The 17344-nt window shown below is 39.4% G+C and overlaps 1 long non-coding RNA gene across 1 annotated transcript; it reads right to left on the bottom strand.

Moving 5' to 3' along the window:
• Positions 1-790: 790 nt before the first annotated feature.
• On the bottom strand, positions 791-12261 carry LOC147345226 (uncharacterized). Its single transcript, XR_015154604.1, has 2 exons — positions 10842-12261; positions 791-1900 (listed from the first exon to the last, which is right to left on the bottom strand). It is a non-coding gene; the product is annotated as an uncharacterized LOC147345226 (long non-coding RNA).
• Positions 12262-17344: the final 5083 nt, after the last annotated feature.

Consider the following 17344-nt stretch of genomic DNA (forward strand, 5'->3'; position numbering starts at 1 on the left):
GGACACTGCAGAGACAGCTTTGGAGAGGAGCAAGAATGAAGACAAGAAAAATGGGTGAAGATCATCACTGAAGTAAATAATCCAGGAAAGAGATAATGGTGCTGATTCTAGCTAAGATAGTGGCAGGAAAACAGGGGATTAAGAATGAATTTTGGAGGTAGAGTCAGCAGTACCTGTTGATGGACTGAAAAAAAAAAAAAGAGGACAAGGAAAAGGGAGGGGATCAAAGACAACTCCCAGGTCTTTGGCTTCAGCAACTGGAGAAACAATTACGCTATTTGCTAAGATGATGAAAAACAAGGGAGAAATAAGTAAGCAGAGGAATGGAGCTGAGAAATCAAGTTTTCAGTGCGGGACATAATAAGACTGAAATTCCTAAGGGACAATCAAGTGAACATGACAAGTAGACTCTCCGGATCCAAAAGAGAGCTGAGATACAGACTGAAAGGGGACAACTTCAGCATATAGATGGGTGGTTCTTGATTCTGGCTGCTCAATACATTACCTAAAGGGCTTTTCAAATGTGCGACTGCCCAGACGTTACCACCATATCAACTAAATCAGAAGCTCTGGAGGTAGAAACCAGGCATCAGACCTTCTGAGGAACTCTTAGATTTAGAGATTAGAGGAAGGAGAGGGACCAGCAAAAGAAGATTGAGAAGTGGCCAGTGATAAAGGAAGATGCCCAGGAGCTATGGCTCATGGAAGCTGAGTGGGGTATATTTCAAAAAGGAGATAAAACATTGCTACACCGGATGTTATGATAATTCAATGAGCAACACACGCAAAGCACTTTGTAAATTTTTAATTTATAAACACTGGGCTTTCCAGGTGGCGCTAGTGGTAAACAACCTGCCTGCCAATGCAGGAGACAAAATTGATGTGGATTTGATCCCTGGGTTGAGAAGATTCCCTGGAGGAGAGCATGATAACCCACTCCAGTATTCTTGCCTGGAGAATCCCATGGACAGAGGAGCCTGGTGTCCATAGGGTAGGGTTGCAAAGAGTCAGACACAACTAAAGTGACTTAGCACAGCACAAACAAACACTAGATGAGATGTTAGCATCATCTAAGGAGAAAAATTACTCTCCTCCTGGTACAACAGTCCTACCTGGGCCACAGAGGAAGGATATTTCCAACAAACCTGAACCTTAGGTAAATGCTGGCAAGGGAGGTCTACCCCTGGCACTTCTTACACTTAAAAAAAATAATAAAAAATATGGCTATGATGATTAAATAAATTTATACCCATTCTCCTTAGCTCAATGCTTAGCATTTCAACATCAGAGTAATAATAGTTATCATTATTATTTGCTCTAACAATACTAAATTATTTCTAATAATAATAAGCATTTATTTCATTACTTAGTATTATTATTAATGCAAACATAGTGCTTTCTATTTGCTAGGCAAAGTTCTAAATGCTTTACATATACTTACTCTGTTAGTATTCCAAAAGGTTAGCTATTGATTTGTTGTTGCTGTTGTTAACTCCAAATGACTTGTTAATTTCAAGTGATTTGGTTTCCCGAGTGGGCACTAGGGGCTTCAGCATCCCAGAACCATTGTTCTGATGTGCAGGTCAATAACAGCCTCATGAGGAGGCTTCTCTGGATGTGGCAGAGAAGATGGGATCTGTCCTGAGGGAAATCTATGGGCCTCCAGCGCCGTGAGTCAATTCCTAGGACCATATGAAGGACAGCAGGGCTGTCCTATAGGAGAGCTGTGTTCCACAGTGATGTCTGAATTCCTTCATGGAGGCTATGTCATAGGCAAGTTCACATCTGGGCATAGAGACAATTTCATCTGGGTTCTTCAACTCAACTACCGATCACTCATACATTTCAGGTACTTAAGCCTCACATTGGCTTTGGAAAGTAGAGATGGTTATTCCCCATTCTACAAGAGAGGAGACAGAGGCTTAGGTTAAAAACTTGTGCAAATTCACACAACCAGTTAGGATCAGAGTCAGGACTCAAACTGAATACCCTAAATCCACATTCAGACCTTCTTGTCTACCATGCTAATCTATTTTTTTTTTACCAAATTTTAAGGAGTTAGAGCTATGGCCAAACTAAAAGAAATCAATGACAAAGACCCCAGAAGAGATCACCTTCAATACACTAAGGAAAAAAAATGGGCAAGGAATATGAACAGGTAATTTGCAGAAGAGAAACACAAATGCCAAAAAAAAGAGGTAAATAAAATATAAATTTTAAAAAATATATGTATATTATTTTACACTCATCAGATTCATTTTAAAATGTAAAAGTCAGAAAACAATAAGCACTAGAAAGGATAATGGGTACAACCCTTAGACATTGCTGTTGGAAGCTATAAATTGATGCATAGAATCCAGAGAACAAAGCAAGGTATCTATAAAACTTAAAAACTCATAACCCCATGATTCTACTTCTAGATATTGTTCATAGAGAACTTCTCTCATTTGTATACAAGGAGACACGTATGAGGATATTTCCTACTGGTAGCATGGGAAAAAGTAACTACTTAAATGTCTCTTTATCAGGGAATGAATAAATAAGATTGTGTATTCATTCCATAGAACACTGTCTAGAAGTTAAAGTGAATAAACTAGATCAATGCATATCATCCTGAATGAATCTAAAATATACATACTTGACTGAAAATGGCAAACTGGCAGAATGATACATGAAGTACAATATCAATGAAAGAACTGATCTTTAGAAGCAGAGGTTCTAGGATTAGTGCAGAGTGAAGAGGGAATGTATTTGGAACCAGAGCAATCTTTAAAACTCTTCAACAAATCATTTCTGAAGTCTCCCCATTTCTTTCTGATATCATCTTTACTTCTGTCTTCCTTTTTTCCCCTTCCAGTTTCTCTCTCTCTCCTAAAAACCCCTAATTTCCATGAATCAGTTTCAGAGAAACTGTAAATTCTCTGACATCAAAAGTAAAGCTTTGTATTTCTAAGTATTATCCCTGGGGAATGGGTCCATAGTTTCCATCAGATTATCTGAAACGTCAGTGTCCCGTTAAGATTAAAAATCCAGAGGAAAAAATTTTTTCAAAAAAACATGCAGTTCTGATACTGTTTCCTTTGTCTATCATGCCCTGGGAGTAACAGTTATTTCTCGTCAGAAGAAAAAAATAATAGAGAGAGAAAATGTAAAGTGATTTGTTCTACCCTGTTTCCACTAGCCCCTTGCCCTGGGAGAAAATGCCCTGCCTTTGGAAACATAAACGTCTCCATGCTCCCCAGGCCTCCCATCCATCATTACAGGCAGGCACGGGCAGCAGCAGCCGGCCTCCTTCACTGCCACTCATGACCCTTTCCATCAGATGTCTAGCTCTGGCCAGTTTGTTGACAATTATGAAGATTTTTTCCCAACCCAGCCAAACAGCCTCTGCACCATCAGAGCTCTCCAGACCTGGGGAAACTATAAGAGACCAGGAAAACATACCTTGCTTTGTAGAGGACGCCCCAGCAGAGGGCCCAGACCCAGGTCCAGACATAGCTACAGGGGCTCCCCAGGGCTCCTCTGTAGCCTGGAGCTCTGGGCCCCACAGTTCTCTAAATTCATAGTCTGTCTGGAGAGACCAGTGGGATAAGGACATTTAATACATATACCTGGGGTGAGGTGAGGGTCAGCCAGGTGGCTCTGCTGAGCTTGGCTGGCTTGCTCACATGGATGTCAACTGGCTATCAGCTATCTGGATTAGCCTCTGCCAGGTGCCCGGGCTCTGCTTTGCTCCAAATGTCTCTCATTCCCTAGCACTCTAGCCGAGGCATGCTCTTACGGTAAATAGGAAAGTACAAGACAGCAAGCACTGAGCCTGCACTAAGCCTCTGCCTGCATCATATCCAATAATACCCCTTTGGTCAAAGCAAGTCACAGGACCATGCCCAGAGTCAAGGACAGAGCTTGTTACCCTGCCCACAGTGAGCAGGCTCTGCAAGCCAGGGTCAGGCTCTGCCTTTTATCAGGGATGTCTTTTCAATTTTTTGAGCAAATAAGAGACTACTTTTCACCTATCTGATTAGTGAAGGAAAAAAATTTTTGTAACACTGTGTTCCAGGCACCATGTAAATGAGGACAGGGAGTGTTAAGAAGGGATGTGATGAGGCTTCCGTGGTGGCTCAGTTGGTAAGTAGTCTGCCTGCCAATGCAGGAGATACAGGTTCAGTCCCTGATCTGGGAGGACCCCACGTGCCACAGAGCAAGTAAGCCCATGTGCTTTAACTATTGAGCCTGTGCTCTAGAGCCCAGAAGCCGAAAATACAGAGACCACATGCTCCAGAATGAAGACTACATGCTCCTGAACGAAGGCCACACACTTGTGAATGAAGACTACTGAAGCCTGAGTGCCCTCGAGCCTGTGTTTCCTAACAAAAGAAGCCCACATATTGCAACCAGAGAGTAGCCCCTACCCGCCACAACTAGAGAAAAGCCTGCCCAGCCAGGAAGACACAGCACACCCAAAAATAAATAAATGAAATTATTTACAAAAAAGAAGAAGAAGGGATGTAAAGAAGGTGAGCAAACAAGCCTCAATGAAATCTTGGGTAAGAGTCATACTGGGAGAGGGAAGAGCAAAGCAAAGATGGGCTCCCAAGGGAGAGCTGGAGCCAGGGGAGAATACAGGATTTGAAGGGAGAGAGATGAAAGGGAGACCAGGTTGTACAGGGCCATGGTAAGGAGTTTCTTATAAACTCTTGTACCTTTCTAACCTTTCAAAACCAAATGTGTGTTCCTTTCAAACCCATAATTTTAAAGAACTACAGACAGCAAAAACAACAATCCTGAGCTGCTCTCCAAGATTTCAATATTAATGGATTCTATGAGCATTTTCGGAGAAGGCAATGGCATCCCACTCCAGTACTCTTGCCTGGAAAATCCCATGGACTGAGGAGCCTGGTGGGCTGCACTCCATGGGGTCGCTAAGAGTCGAACACGACTGAGCGACTTCACTTTCACTTTTCACTTTCATGCTTTGGAGAAGAAAATGGCAACCCACTGCAGTGTTCTTGGCTGGAGAATCCCAGGGACGGGGGAGCCTGGTGGGCTGCCGTTTATGGGGTCGCACAGAGTCAGACACAACTGAAGCGACTTAGCAGCAGCAGCAGCAGCATGAGCATTTTATCCTAATTCCTGGCCACCACATCCTCGAGCTTCCTGGAGCCTGCAGAATATTATCATTGTTGAGCACAGGCTGCCCTCTGCTGTTCACTTTTGGATGCGCACCTATGAGTATCCCCTGAAGCAGCAAAGTTATTGTCCCAAGAGAAGGCAGATAAACCATTGTCAGAATGCCTTGTCTTCCTTGCCAGCAAGTTTGATATCTCAGGAAGCCCTTGAAGGACAGAATACAAGAACAGGTCTCCCAAAGCTTTGCACACTCATTTTCCATCATATATTACACTTTTGAAAGGACTCAATTACTACAATGTCAACTTGCTCATTTGGTCCTCCACAAACCCATGCAGGGCAAAGCAGTCGGGCCTTGGTAGCCCATTTTGCAGGTGAGAGGACTGAGGCTTCAAGAGACTGTAAAACTGGCACTCAGTCCCATTAGCCCGTGCATAGTAAACCAGGGTGAGAGTCACGACCCTCCAAGCCCACTCCAGCACAGCTGAAGGGCAGCGAAGGGGAGATGATTTGTTCACAGTCTAAATATGAAACAGAAAATAAAAATCCTTTTTTCAGGATAAAAAGCTGTGACTTGTCATCATACCAACCACGCCTCCTTCTCATGGTCTCTTCCTACCTTGATCCGAGTCCCATCACTGGCCCATAGTGATTCTCTGGTTTCTGATATGAAGATTTTGCAGCTTTTGGCAGAAGGATGGAGAGGCGGGAGAAGGCCGTGATCCTACGCTGTGGCCCACGTCACTCTGTACGTCTTGAGGAGCATTTTCTAACTTTAATCTGTGCTTCATTCCAGAGCATCTCCTACTTCTCTATCTATCTTCCCCACCCAGGAAGTAGCAAAAGCTTCTAAGATCCATGCCCTCAGGGTAGAGTTACAGAGATACAAAGAGAAAGAAAAGCATGGGTGCTCACTTTTTTAGTTTTAAAAATAGGCTTTTGAAACTCACAGCAGAGAAAATCATTTGAGAGAAAGGGTTTCTGTTTCTCCAAACCCTAGGCTTGGGGTGTCAGTTATGAAGGCCCTGAAGAACCCAGACATCAGACTTAGGTCACAGACCACAAAATTAAAGGGTGAGAGGTTATGTTTTCCTGCCCTGGAAAAAGAGGAGAATTCTCAGAAACAGTGAGGGAAAGAAGGTAGTTGAAGCCTGACAATCTGGAAACTTTATCCAAGGAGAAACAAGCTAGGCGACACTTCGCAGAAGGGTTTTTTTGGAAGTTGCATGCTGTGTGGAGTGTCATGTAAAACTCTCCATCGCTTCACGACAAAATCTTCAGTAGGATCTGCACTGCCTATTAATGCTTAGAGAAGTGTGACTTACTTTTCAGGGGATGTGAAAAAAAACAAGTGTTGCGTTACCTGTACCTTAAGGTGAAAACTGAAGTGATACATAAGGAGAAGCCAGTATACCAACTGCTGTAACATCCTTGGCCTTGGGAAGTTCAAACCTGAGAGAATGAAATCTCCTTATCAAAGCCATCATTAAAACATAACTTGAAAAACATGCTAAAGGCTATTCTAGAAATACAAAATATTGTATGTACATATTGGAGACAGTAACTAGCTCTACCTGGGAAACTGAAGAACATTTCACATTTCAAGGTGAAATGATAGCTTGACAGATGGAGAAGTAAAGAGAAAATCGTTCTGTTAGAACTAACAGAACAGTCTCAAAATAGTCACGTTTCTCTTGACTGGGTAACAAAGTAAACGAGGGCAGAATCTTAGGAAAACTGATTGGATTAAATAAATGAATAGGCAATGAGTTAGAGCGCTAAAAAATAAAATACAGATGATAAAAGAAAGCATGAACTACACTGTAATTGTGAGATTTGATTTAAAGAAGAAAGTATTAAACTAAGCAAAGAGGTTTATGTTAATGATGACAAAAGTACAACCCACATGAAGATCTAACCATCATAAATGTTTATACGCCAAATAGCATGTCTTCAGACTGCTTACAGCAAAAACAGCAGAAACTATAAGAATTAGACAAAAACACAGTGTAAATGTTCATTCAGTTCTCTCAGCCCGTGACAGATCAAGTAGATAAGACATTCACAAGGATATAGAGCTTACAAACAATATAGCTGATGAAGTTGAGCTTACAAATACAGGAATAAACATGAATATGATATTCAGCCAAAAACTACTTGCTGAGCATCTACTATGTGCTTAGCACTACTCTAGGTGTTCAAGGTACAGAAGTGAATACAACAGAAATAAATCCCCATTCTTGGGGACTTACATTATAGTGCAGAAAGAAAGATATATGATCATTGGGCTAAGGTGATGGCAGACAGGTTTTTCTACCATAAAGTTAATATTTTTCCTTTTGTAAACAATAAATTTCCTTTTGGGAGATACTCCAAGATGATATAACTAGCCTGTTTCTCATCATGCATGTATTTACCAGTTTTAACAATCATTAATGACTCTTACCTAAAAAAAAATTATTACTCTGGTTATTGCCAAATGGTGATTTTCTAGTTCCCTCATGGCTTCTATTAATAGATTTACTAGTTGGAATTCTACTGTAAGCAAAATGTTTCCCTCCTCACCATTTATTTATTCATATAGTAATATCTATATGGACTCATGGATTCTTATTTTACTCATCATCCAGAACTATCATTATTTATTTTGTTGTTCAAACCGCCCCAGATTTGGTCAATGGGAGACTCTTAAAACTGACTCCTGAGGCCTTTTCCCATGTCCCCATCATCTGAGCACTTTCCTTGCTTGCTGGTATATGATATTCCAAGTTAATACTGTACTTTCCCTACCCTTGCCTTGGAGTCACACATTTCTCCAAGACATCTTGACTCTTTTTATTGGAGAATGGGATTTAGATACCAAGATACGAGTATTAGGTGTACTCATTATTACTGGGTTGTCACTGCTATGAGACCATCTCAGACATTAGATAGAAAAGAAAGACATATATATATACATAATACTATTTACTGTTTTATTTCTGTATTTTTCTACCCATATTTAAAACCATGAATTCACATGGATATTTCCAGGTCGAATCCAACACCACTGGATTTATTCAACCCTTTCCTTTTTCCACATTTCCCCCCATTTTTCTGGCAGTGAGAAGCTTGTCTCTCATTTTTCACAATATATTTCCTTTGGGATACACATAAAACAGTTTCAGAATTGTTATTTTAAAAACACACACACACAAATTGAAGAATTCAGTTTCTAAAACATAAAAAGACTATTGGGTATGTCTTTTTTATGTTAAAAAAAAAAAAAAAGAGAGAGAGGAGAGAAAATTAGAGTCCAAAATATGCACTGAAGGATGCTACAGGTATAAAAACAGATCTTTTCAACAAATCAGCAAGAAATCCCAAGTTCACAGATAAGAATCTCTCATTCCTTTTCCAGCTGGATGAGAAGCTCACATGTGATGCTGGTTTAGCTGAATGTAAGTCTGAGTTCAAAACTGCTTTGCCTCACAAATTTGAAATCATTGGTAAATTGCTTTGCAGGGACTTTTAGATTCATCCTCCATATTAACTTTTGCCTCATAGTTTCTTTTCTTTCCTTTTTGTTGCCCATTTGTACTGCACTTTGGGACAAACCATCACAGATTTGTTTTCAGTGGTGTCTTTTCAATGGTTTAGTCTATCTTGAGGGATTTTTTTAATGTCAGTGTGCTCGTTTCAAGATCTTTAGTGCTTCTTTTTCATATCAGCCTATAAAATGTTTTGTGAATGCTATTTCTTGTCCAATAACTCTTAAAATATGAGTTATTTGTATTTTAAAGTCTTTCTATCCCATATTTCCTATTTTCCTGTTTCTTATGTGTTAGTTTTTTCAGTTTACTCAATTTGTTACCTACTTTTTAATAACATTATTTCCCAAATATTTTTGTGATTCCTGAAGGTATGCTTACCTTTCAGTTGACAAAAAGAATAACCTAAGAGCTCCAAGAAATTTAAAAAATGTAAAACCAGTTACCCATATAAGAAAAAAATGATCATAATATCATCAGACTTCTTAACAACACTATCAGAAGACAGAGAAGCAATGTCTATGAAGTTTTGAGAGAAAATTATGTGGAGTCCAGACTTCTAGCTCTAGTCCAACCTATGAAGAAAACTAATGCCATAAAAAAGCTTTGAATCCATGAAAGAGAAAACTAACCCCTAAAAAATGACAGTTAGTTGGAGAGGCAAAAGAAAATGTTAAATTCTATAATTAATAGTTTCAGAAATATTCAATAAGAAACCACATTAAAAACACATTAAAACCACATTAAAGGGCTTCCCTGGTGGCTCAGTGGTAAAGAATCCACTTGTCAATGCAGGAGACATGGGTTCAATCCCTAATCTGGGAAAATTCCACATGCCCTGGAGCAACTAAGCCTGTGAGCCACAGCTATTGAGCCAGTGTCCTAGAGCCCAGGACCCACGACTACTGAAGTCCGCAGGCCTCTGCAAAAAGAGAAGCCGCTGCAATGAGAAGCCCAAGCACCACAAGCAGCGAGTAGTCCCCACTTGCAACAACTAGAGAAAAACCCAAAAAAGAAATGAAGACCCAGCAGAGCCAAAAATAAATAAATAAAATTATTTTTTAAAATCATATTTAAAACTCCTGTTAAGAAAAATAATTATTAAAACTATTTAAACTTTAAATAATTAAAACTTGGAAATTTATAAAATATATTCACTATAATTTGACAATATATGGACAGCACAGAATCACGGAGCTAAGAGCCTGAATTTATGATCAAACTAAGAGACTCCCAGAATGAACATAAAAGAACAAAAAGATTAAAAGTCTTCCGTAAATAAAGTTCAGAGAGGTAGAGAATAAATACAGAATTTCTGCCATTTGTCTGTCAGTAGCTCAGAAAAAGGAAACACAGAAAATGGAGGGGATAAAATAATAAAAGAAATAGTAAGGGAAAACTTTCCCCACAGTAAGGAAATGTAAATCTATGAATAGCCAAAATACGCATAAAATGTTATAAAATAAAGTTATTTTTCAGACATTCAAGGATTCAGAAAATTGGTACTCGTTCTTTTAAAAACAAAAAAAAAGCGCTCATTTTTTCAAAAAAAGAGGAAAACATAGCATCTAAGATACAATGGCTCTAACCTAGTAATACATAAAGTGAGTGAAAGTCGCTCAGTCGTGTCCGACTCTTTGCTACCTGTAGACTATCCAGTCCATGGAATTCTCCAGGCCAGAATACTGAAGTGGATAGCCTTTCCCTTCTCCAGGGGATCTTCCCAACCCAGGGATCAAACCCAGGTCTCCCTCATTGCAGGCAGATTCTTTACCAGCTGAGCTATCAGGGAAGCCCAATACATAAAGGGAGACCCCCTAGACATTTGTGTAGCAGGTTGCAAAACAATTAGTTTAAACCCAAGGTGGAAGTCAGAGGCCTCTGGCAGAGCTGGAGATGTCTTTGTAAAAAAAGACCATACTCAGCAGAGAGTGGAGTTGGACATCTGTTAGAAATATGGTTATGCTTAGGGAAATTATAAAGACAAGCTTCTTGAGCTACAGAGAGAAAAATAAAAAGAAAGGCAATTAGAAATTCCAGAACCACTTTCTCCCAAAGAAAGCTATATAAGGAAGTTAGAGTCTAAATATAAAGCCAACCTAAGTGTGAAGTGATTTTTGAGCAATTGATGGATTCTAAGAAAAGATATTCCAATTTATTTTGATACCACGGAACACTTACCTTCAAGCATACATGTTTAGCAGCATAAGATCCTATTTTCCTTTTGACAAGTCCAATCATAGTACTTAGCTCTGGAATGAAAGATATTTATATTATATTTATCATACCATAATAATACATGTATTTATTCATTTTCAATTATTTCTGTGTTAAATCTATTAGCAAAATATAAATATTATGAAAGTGGCAATACACAGAAGTTGGGAGCCAGAGGAGAGCAAAAAAATGTAGGAGTACTAATTTCTACATCTTTGATAGTATCAGATGATATTGTCTGAAGATAGATATTGGAACAATAAATTAAAGTTTGTAGATCATATTAACTTTAGAGGAATAATTGCTAGAACTATAAATAATTAGCTAGTTAAATTTGGAGGTGGGGACTTTTAAGTAAGATTTCCTTTTTCCTTTTTTTTTTTTTTGGCCTGTTGACAAAGATTTATTCACTTTATTCCTTTGTCTAAAGAAATTTTCCATAGGTTTGACCATATTATCACTGGTTTCACAAAGATATTATGGCATTTCTTTTGTTTTTTAATCTGGAACTATTTTACTTTTTAATTTTTATTTTATATTGGACTACATAGTTGATTTATTAATACAGTGTTGTGTTAGTTTCAGGTGTACAGAAAAGTGATTCAGTTATACATCTACAGATATCTAATCTTTTCCAATTCTTTTCCCATTTGGGTTACTACAGAATATTGAACAGAGTTCCCTGTAGGTCCTTGTTGGTTATCTATTTAAATACAGTAGTATATATGTCAACCCCAAACTCCCAATCTGTCCTTGTCTGCAACCTTTCCCCTTTCAAAACCATAAATTTGTTTTGTCTGTGAGTCTGCTTCTGTTTCATAAATACAATCATTTGTATCATTTTTTAAAGTACCACATATAAACCATATCATATGATATTTGTCTTTCTCTTGTCTGATTTACTTCACTTAGTATGATAATCTCCAGATTCATTCATATTGCTGCAAATGGCATTATTTCATTCTTTTTAATAGCTGAGTAGTATTCCATTGTATATATGTAAGATAAGACTATCTCTTAACTTTCAAAATAGAGCTTCAATAAATACTGTCTGTATATAACAAATAAAAACAGTAAAAAGTATAAAAAATTATTTGCTATGAAAGTAACAAGCATAATAATTCAAAAGAGAAATGGTTCAAAAGTAGATTATGCTGAGGAATGGAGTCAGGGGTCTGGAAAAGTCTTGCTTTTCATGTTATGCCTCCTTTGTATATTGCTTAGCTTTTTTCCCCCACATTGTGCTCTAATTTAGTGATGAGTTTTTAATGTGTTAAAATATTAGGGCAACCACTGAAGAACAGAATAGGATCTATAACTTCTAAAAACCCAATATGGAAAAAAATGAACCAAAGAAACTCAATCAATGCAATAATATGCAGCAGAATAGGGGAGGGAGACAAAGAACAAGTATCATAAACAGAAACATAAAGTGTGATGGGGATAAAAAGATACAAAACTTAAAAGGCAAATGGATCCAAAGGTTAATCTATTTTATTAAATGAGAGAAACATATTTAAAAAATAAATTGACAAAAGCTTTGGCTATGTTATATATAGCTGCTGCTGCTGCTAAGTCACTTCAGTCGTGTCTGACTCTGTGTGACCCCATAGACAGCAGCCCACCAGGCTCCCCTGTCCCTGGGATTCTCCAGGCAAGAACACTGCAGTGGGTTGCCATTTCCTTCTCCAAAGCAGGAAAGTGAAAAGTGAAAGTGAAATCACTCAGTCATGTGCAACTCTTAGCGACCCCATGGACTGTAGCCCACCAGGCTCCTCCATCCATGGGATTTTCCAGGCAAGAGTACTGGAGTGGGGTGCCATTGCCTTCTCCAGTTATATATATAACAATAAAACTCAAATCATGAATTCAGGGAGGATCTTAAGAGAAAAAGAATTGAGAAGAAGATAGAACAGAGAGATGTATATTCTTAGGACCACAAAGATGAGGTGAGCCCAAACCACAGCTGAATCCAGCCAGGTTCAGCCAGGGGTCTAGCTGTGACTGAATGGGGCCAAAGCCATGTCTGACCACCCAGAGAGTGTTATGGGCTGAATTGTGTCCCCCTCCCACCACCAATCATATGTTCAAGTCCTAACCCCTAATACTTCAGGATGTGACTGTATTTCAAGATAGGGTGTTTTAAGAGGCTATTAAGTTAAAATGAGGTCATAAGGGTGTGTCTTGATCCAGTATGACTGGTATTCCTCTAAGAAAAGGGATAAGAGACAGATACACACAGAAGATCACGTGAAGACAGGGAAAAGATGGGTATCCACAGTCAAGGAGACAGGTCCAGAAGGAAACCAATCCTATGGACACCTTGATCTCAGACTTCTAGGCTCCAGAACCATGAGCAAGTAAATCTCTGTTGTTCAGGGCACCCAGGGTGCGGTAGTTATGGCAGTCCTGGCAAATGAAAACAGAGGGTCTCCTTTTATTGATAATGATATTATAATTAGAAGTCACATGCCAATGACATGGGCAGAATAAGCAGCAATTACCAGTAGAATAGCACATGGTCTAGCCAGTTCCACTTTAGCAGAAGGTCTGGCGAGTGGTTTGGGAGGTTTATGAGCAATTAGCAAAGGATTAAGAGAGAGAGAGATGGGCTTGGGCTATAAACTCAAGGAAGCTGGGCTGAAGCTGTGAGCCCCAGACATTTTTAGCTACTGCAGCCCTATTCTTTCACTGACATGGTCAGAACTAAGGTAGAAAACGTTGGAAAATCCATGTTGCATAATCCTTTTATCTGGTGACCACTGATTAGTAGAAGGAAACCCCCACTAACAATAAGCAGGCTCATTCTCCTGATGGCTTTGTGAACTAGTTTACTAGTGGCTGGATAGTCATCTGCCTTATCTGCTTTTTGTATCCTTCCCTTTTTTACCAAGAAAGTTTGGGCCTAATTAAAGAAATGAGGATATATAGCAGGCAGTCAACAAAGTACATCAATAATCTCCAATTAAAAGACAAAGACTCAAAGTAAGGATAGAGAAATAGATCAGTGGAACAGAATAAAAGCAAGAAGACTCACACCTACTCAATCCACTTATTTTAAACAAAGGTGTCAAGTCAATGCAATGAAGAGAAGAATTTTTAACAAATGATGCTGAACAATTAGGGAAAAAATAAAAAGAACTTCCTCCCTCTGTCTCCTTTATACACAAACATGAATTTTAAATGAACCATAGACTGAAATTCAAAAGGCTCAAAGTCCTACTTTTTTAAAGTGAAACACTTGAACAGAAATATCGTATATCAATAAACACTGGAAAAAGTGCTCAACATCATTATTTATCAGGGAAATGCAAAAGACGGAGACTTACTATTTCTATGTCCTGCTACGCAAATATGGGCTGTGCATTCCTAAAAATGAAAATAACTCCCTTAAATGTGGGAGAAGAAAGGGATGGAAAAATCAACACTCTCATTCTTTTTTTTAATATTTATTTGGCTGCCCTGGGTCTTAACTGCAGCATGCAGGATCTTGGTCTTCACTAAGGCATTCAGGACTCTTAGTTGCGGCATGTGGGCTCTAGTTCCCTGCGTTGGGAGCACAGAGTCTCAGCCGTTGGACCACCAGGGGAGTCCCCAGCACTCTCATTCTTCATTAGGAATGTAATTGGCACAGGTTTTGGGAGAGCAATTTAGCAAAACTTAACATCATTTTACGCAATCATCTTCGACCCAGTAATATCAGTTATAGGGATAATCTAAAGAGAACTCACCCCTGTGCACAAAAATGCCTAGACAAAAGTATTCACTGCAGATTTGTTTGGAGTGAAAATCTAGAAACTCTCTAAAATATTTGCCCATAAATATGGGAAAAGGTTAAGTTATGGTGCATCCATTATACATATGAGAGATGCAATTGTTAAAATGACAGAGTACATGCCTACTTACTGACATGGAGAGACCTGTAAGGTATACAGACCTGCTGCTAAGCAAAAAGAAAGAAGTCACCAAACAGTGTAAATGGCTCTATTTACATTAAAGACTAAACTCTGGGAGATAGTGAAGGACAGAGAAGCCTGGCATGCTCCAGTTCATGCGGTCACAAAAAGCGACTGAACAACAACATCTTTAAAGACACATAAACAAAAGCGAAAGTAAATTTCTGGAAGGATGCACATAGGAATGTGGCAATGTCCACCTCTGTGCACACAGGGAGTAAGGATACCTTTCATCACTTTTTACTCTTTCTGTTATTTGTTTATAACTAGGATGAATTTACTTGTTACCACTGTAATTATTTACAAAATAATACAATAAAAACTGCTTTTTAAAGTACTGAATATGAATTACTAACAGAACTAACACAAGATTATGTGCCACACCCTCTGCTAAAGAGTCTTCCATACCTTTTTTCATTGAATCTCACAAAACAAGCACTGGTACTCAGTTTTTTAACTTTTTATTTCATCCTGGAGTATAGCCGACTAACACTGTTGTGATACTTTCAGGGGACTTTCAGGGGACAGCAAAGGCAGGCAGCCATATGTATACATATACCCATTCTCCCTCCAACTCCCCTCCCATCCAGGCTGCCATATAACATTGAGCAGAGTTCAACACTGGTACTCATTTTTTATTACATGAGAAAGCTGAAGCTTAGAAAGTTTGTTGGTAGTACAATGGCCCCTTAAAAATCATCTGAGGAGTGATTCTGAAAAAGACACTCTGATGATTGGACCTCATGTCAGATCTACAGAATCAGAATTTCTGTGGATGGGGTCCAAGCATCTGTATTTTGTAGTTACAGCTCCCGACAGTGATTCTAATGTGCACACAGGGTTGAGAACCAATGACTGCCATTGATTCTGAGTCTGAGGTCATATTGCTTGCAATTGGAAGAGCAAAGGTTGGGATTCACTGACACTTAATACGCAAGAAATGATAGAGATAGAGATAAAGAGATGGCAGAGATGTAGGCAAAGATATACATACTGAATTTTTTTTCAGCTATTGAGAAAGAGCATCTCAAGCATAAAACGGTCCATGCACTAATTCCTCTTCCTTCTCCAGAACCCATCCTCTGAATCTGTCTTCTGCAGTGGTCCCTGAAACTCCCGTGGGATGATGTTTCAAATAGTTAACGACCGGACACCACAGGCACAGACCAATCAGAATGGACCCTGAACTCAGCACTGGAGTGGGAGTCAGGCTTTCAGCTTTTGATCAGTGAATCCTAGAGAGCTGAGGCGGTCCCAGGGAAAACAGCAGTGGGATGCCACTTAGCAAGCTCAAGACAGCAGCTGTTTACTAACCAACATGGAAATAGTTCAATATTTTAACAACTCATACAGTAGTAGCACCAGTGTCTGTCTGCACCTAGACTAAGATCTGAGGATTTGGTGGGGGGTGGGGGGGATGGGCGGGGGTGAGTATTTTTGAAGGTTGTTCTACGATGGTCTGCCTATCAGGCCACTATTTTATGTCTCTACCCAAAGACTGCTTATTGACTGACAGGAGGAAAAGTAAGAGGCTGGCACACAATCTGTGATCCACACCGAGCTGCCCCACCAGCTGTTGTGTGCCTAGCAGCCCCAGCTCCCAGCCCGATTCATTCCCAGCTCCTAGGGGGTTTGTCACTTTGCTGGTTATTGCTATGTTTCCATCCTGAAGTGGCAGCTCCAGTTGTGTTTCCCAGATAATTTCAAAGATGCTAATTGCCACCTGCTGATTTCCTGTATAAACACTGTACTTTACACATGAGATTAATCAGAGAGCTGTGGACTGTTCTGAGGAAACGTGTGTATGTGTGTGTGCTCATTGAGTTTCATTACTGTGGCAGATTTAAATCATAGGCAATGTTTGCTCACAAAGCTGCATTAGCAAAACGACAGGGAAAACAAAATTACAAAATACCATAAACTGCAAGCTCATAGACTGTATAAACAACTACTCCAGTCAGCCGACGATGCACTGACTAAATTCTAGAACCAAGCATGAGGAAGGTAGCCTCTCTAAAGGAGACTTTGACGCACAGATGCTTATGTTTCTAAAAGAAACCAAACCTGAAAACATTTTCAAAGGTTTAGAGAAAGTACATTCTCTTCAGATTCAAGATCGGCCTTGTGTCAAATCCTAGCTCTTTCAGTGACTACCTGTAATATTCATGCAAATTACCTGGGTCTCCAAACCTCCATTTCCTCATTTGTAAAATGGACATTATAATATCTAAGTTACCTGAGACAACATGCATCAGGCCTAATTGCATGTTAGTCAGAAATGTATGGCTTGTGACAGAAATTTAATTCAAAGTGACCTCAGCAAAACAAGAAATTTACTGGCTCAAAATATTAAAAAATCAGGCCTCTGGCTTCAGGTCTATGAGCCCAAATGATGACTATGGAGCACTTTGACACCTTCTCCACTTTCTGGCCCTGCTTTCCTCTGCCAGACCTCATTCTCAGGTAGACTTTACTTATGGCAAGCTAGTAGACTAGCCAACAGCCCCACAC

Source organism: Bos grunniens, chromosome 25 (assembly GCF_055505025.1).
Source record: "Bos grunniens cultivar Pamir isolate PY7600 chromosome 25, Bosgru_T2T1.0, whole genome shotgun sequence".
NCBI lineage: Eukaryota > Metazoa > Chordata > Mammalia > Artiodactyla > Bovidae > Bos > Bos grunniens.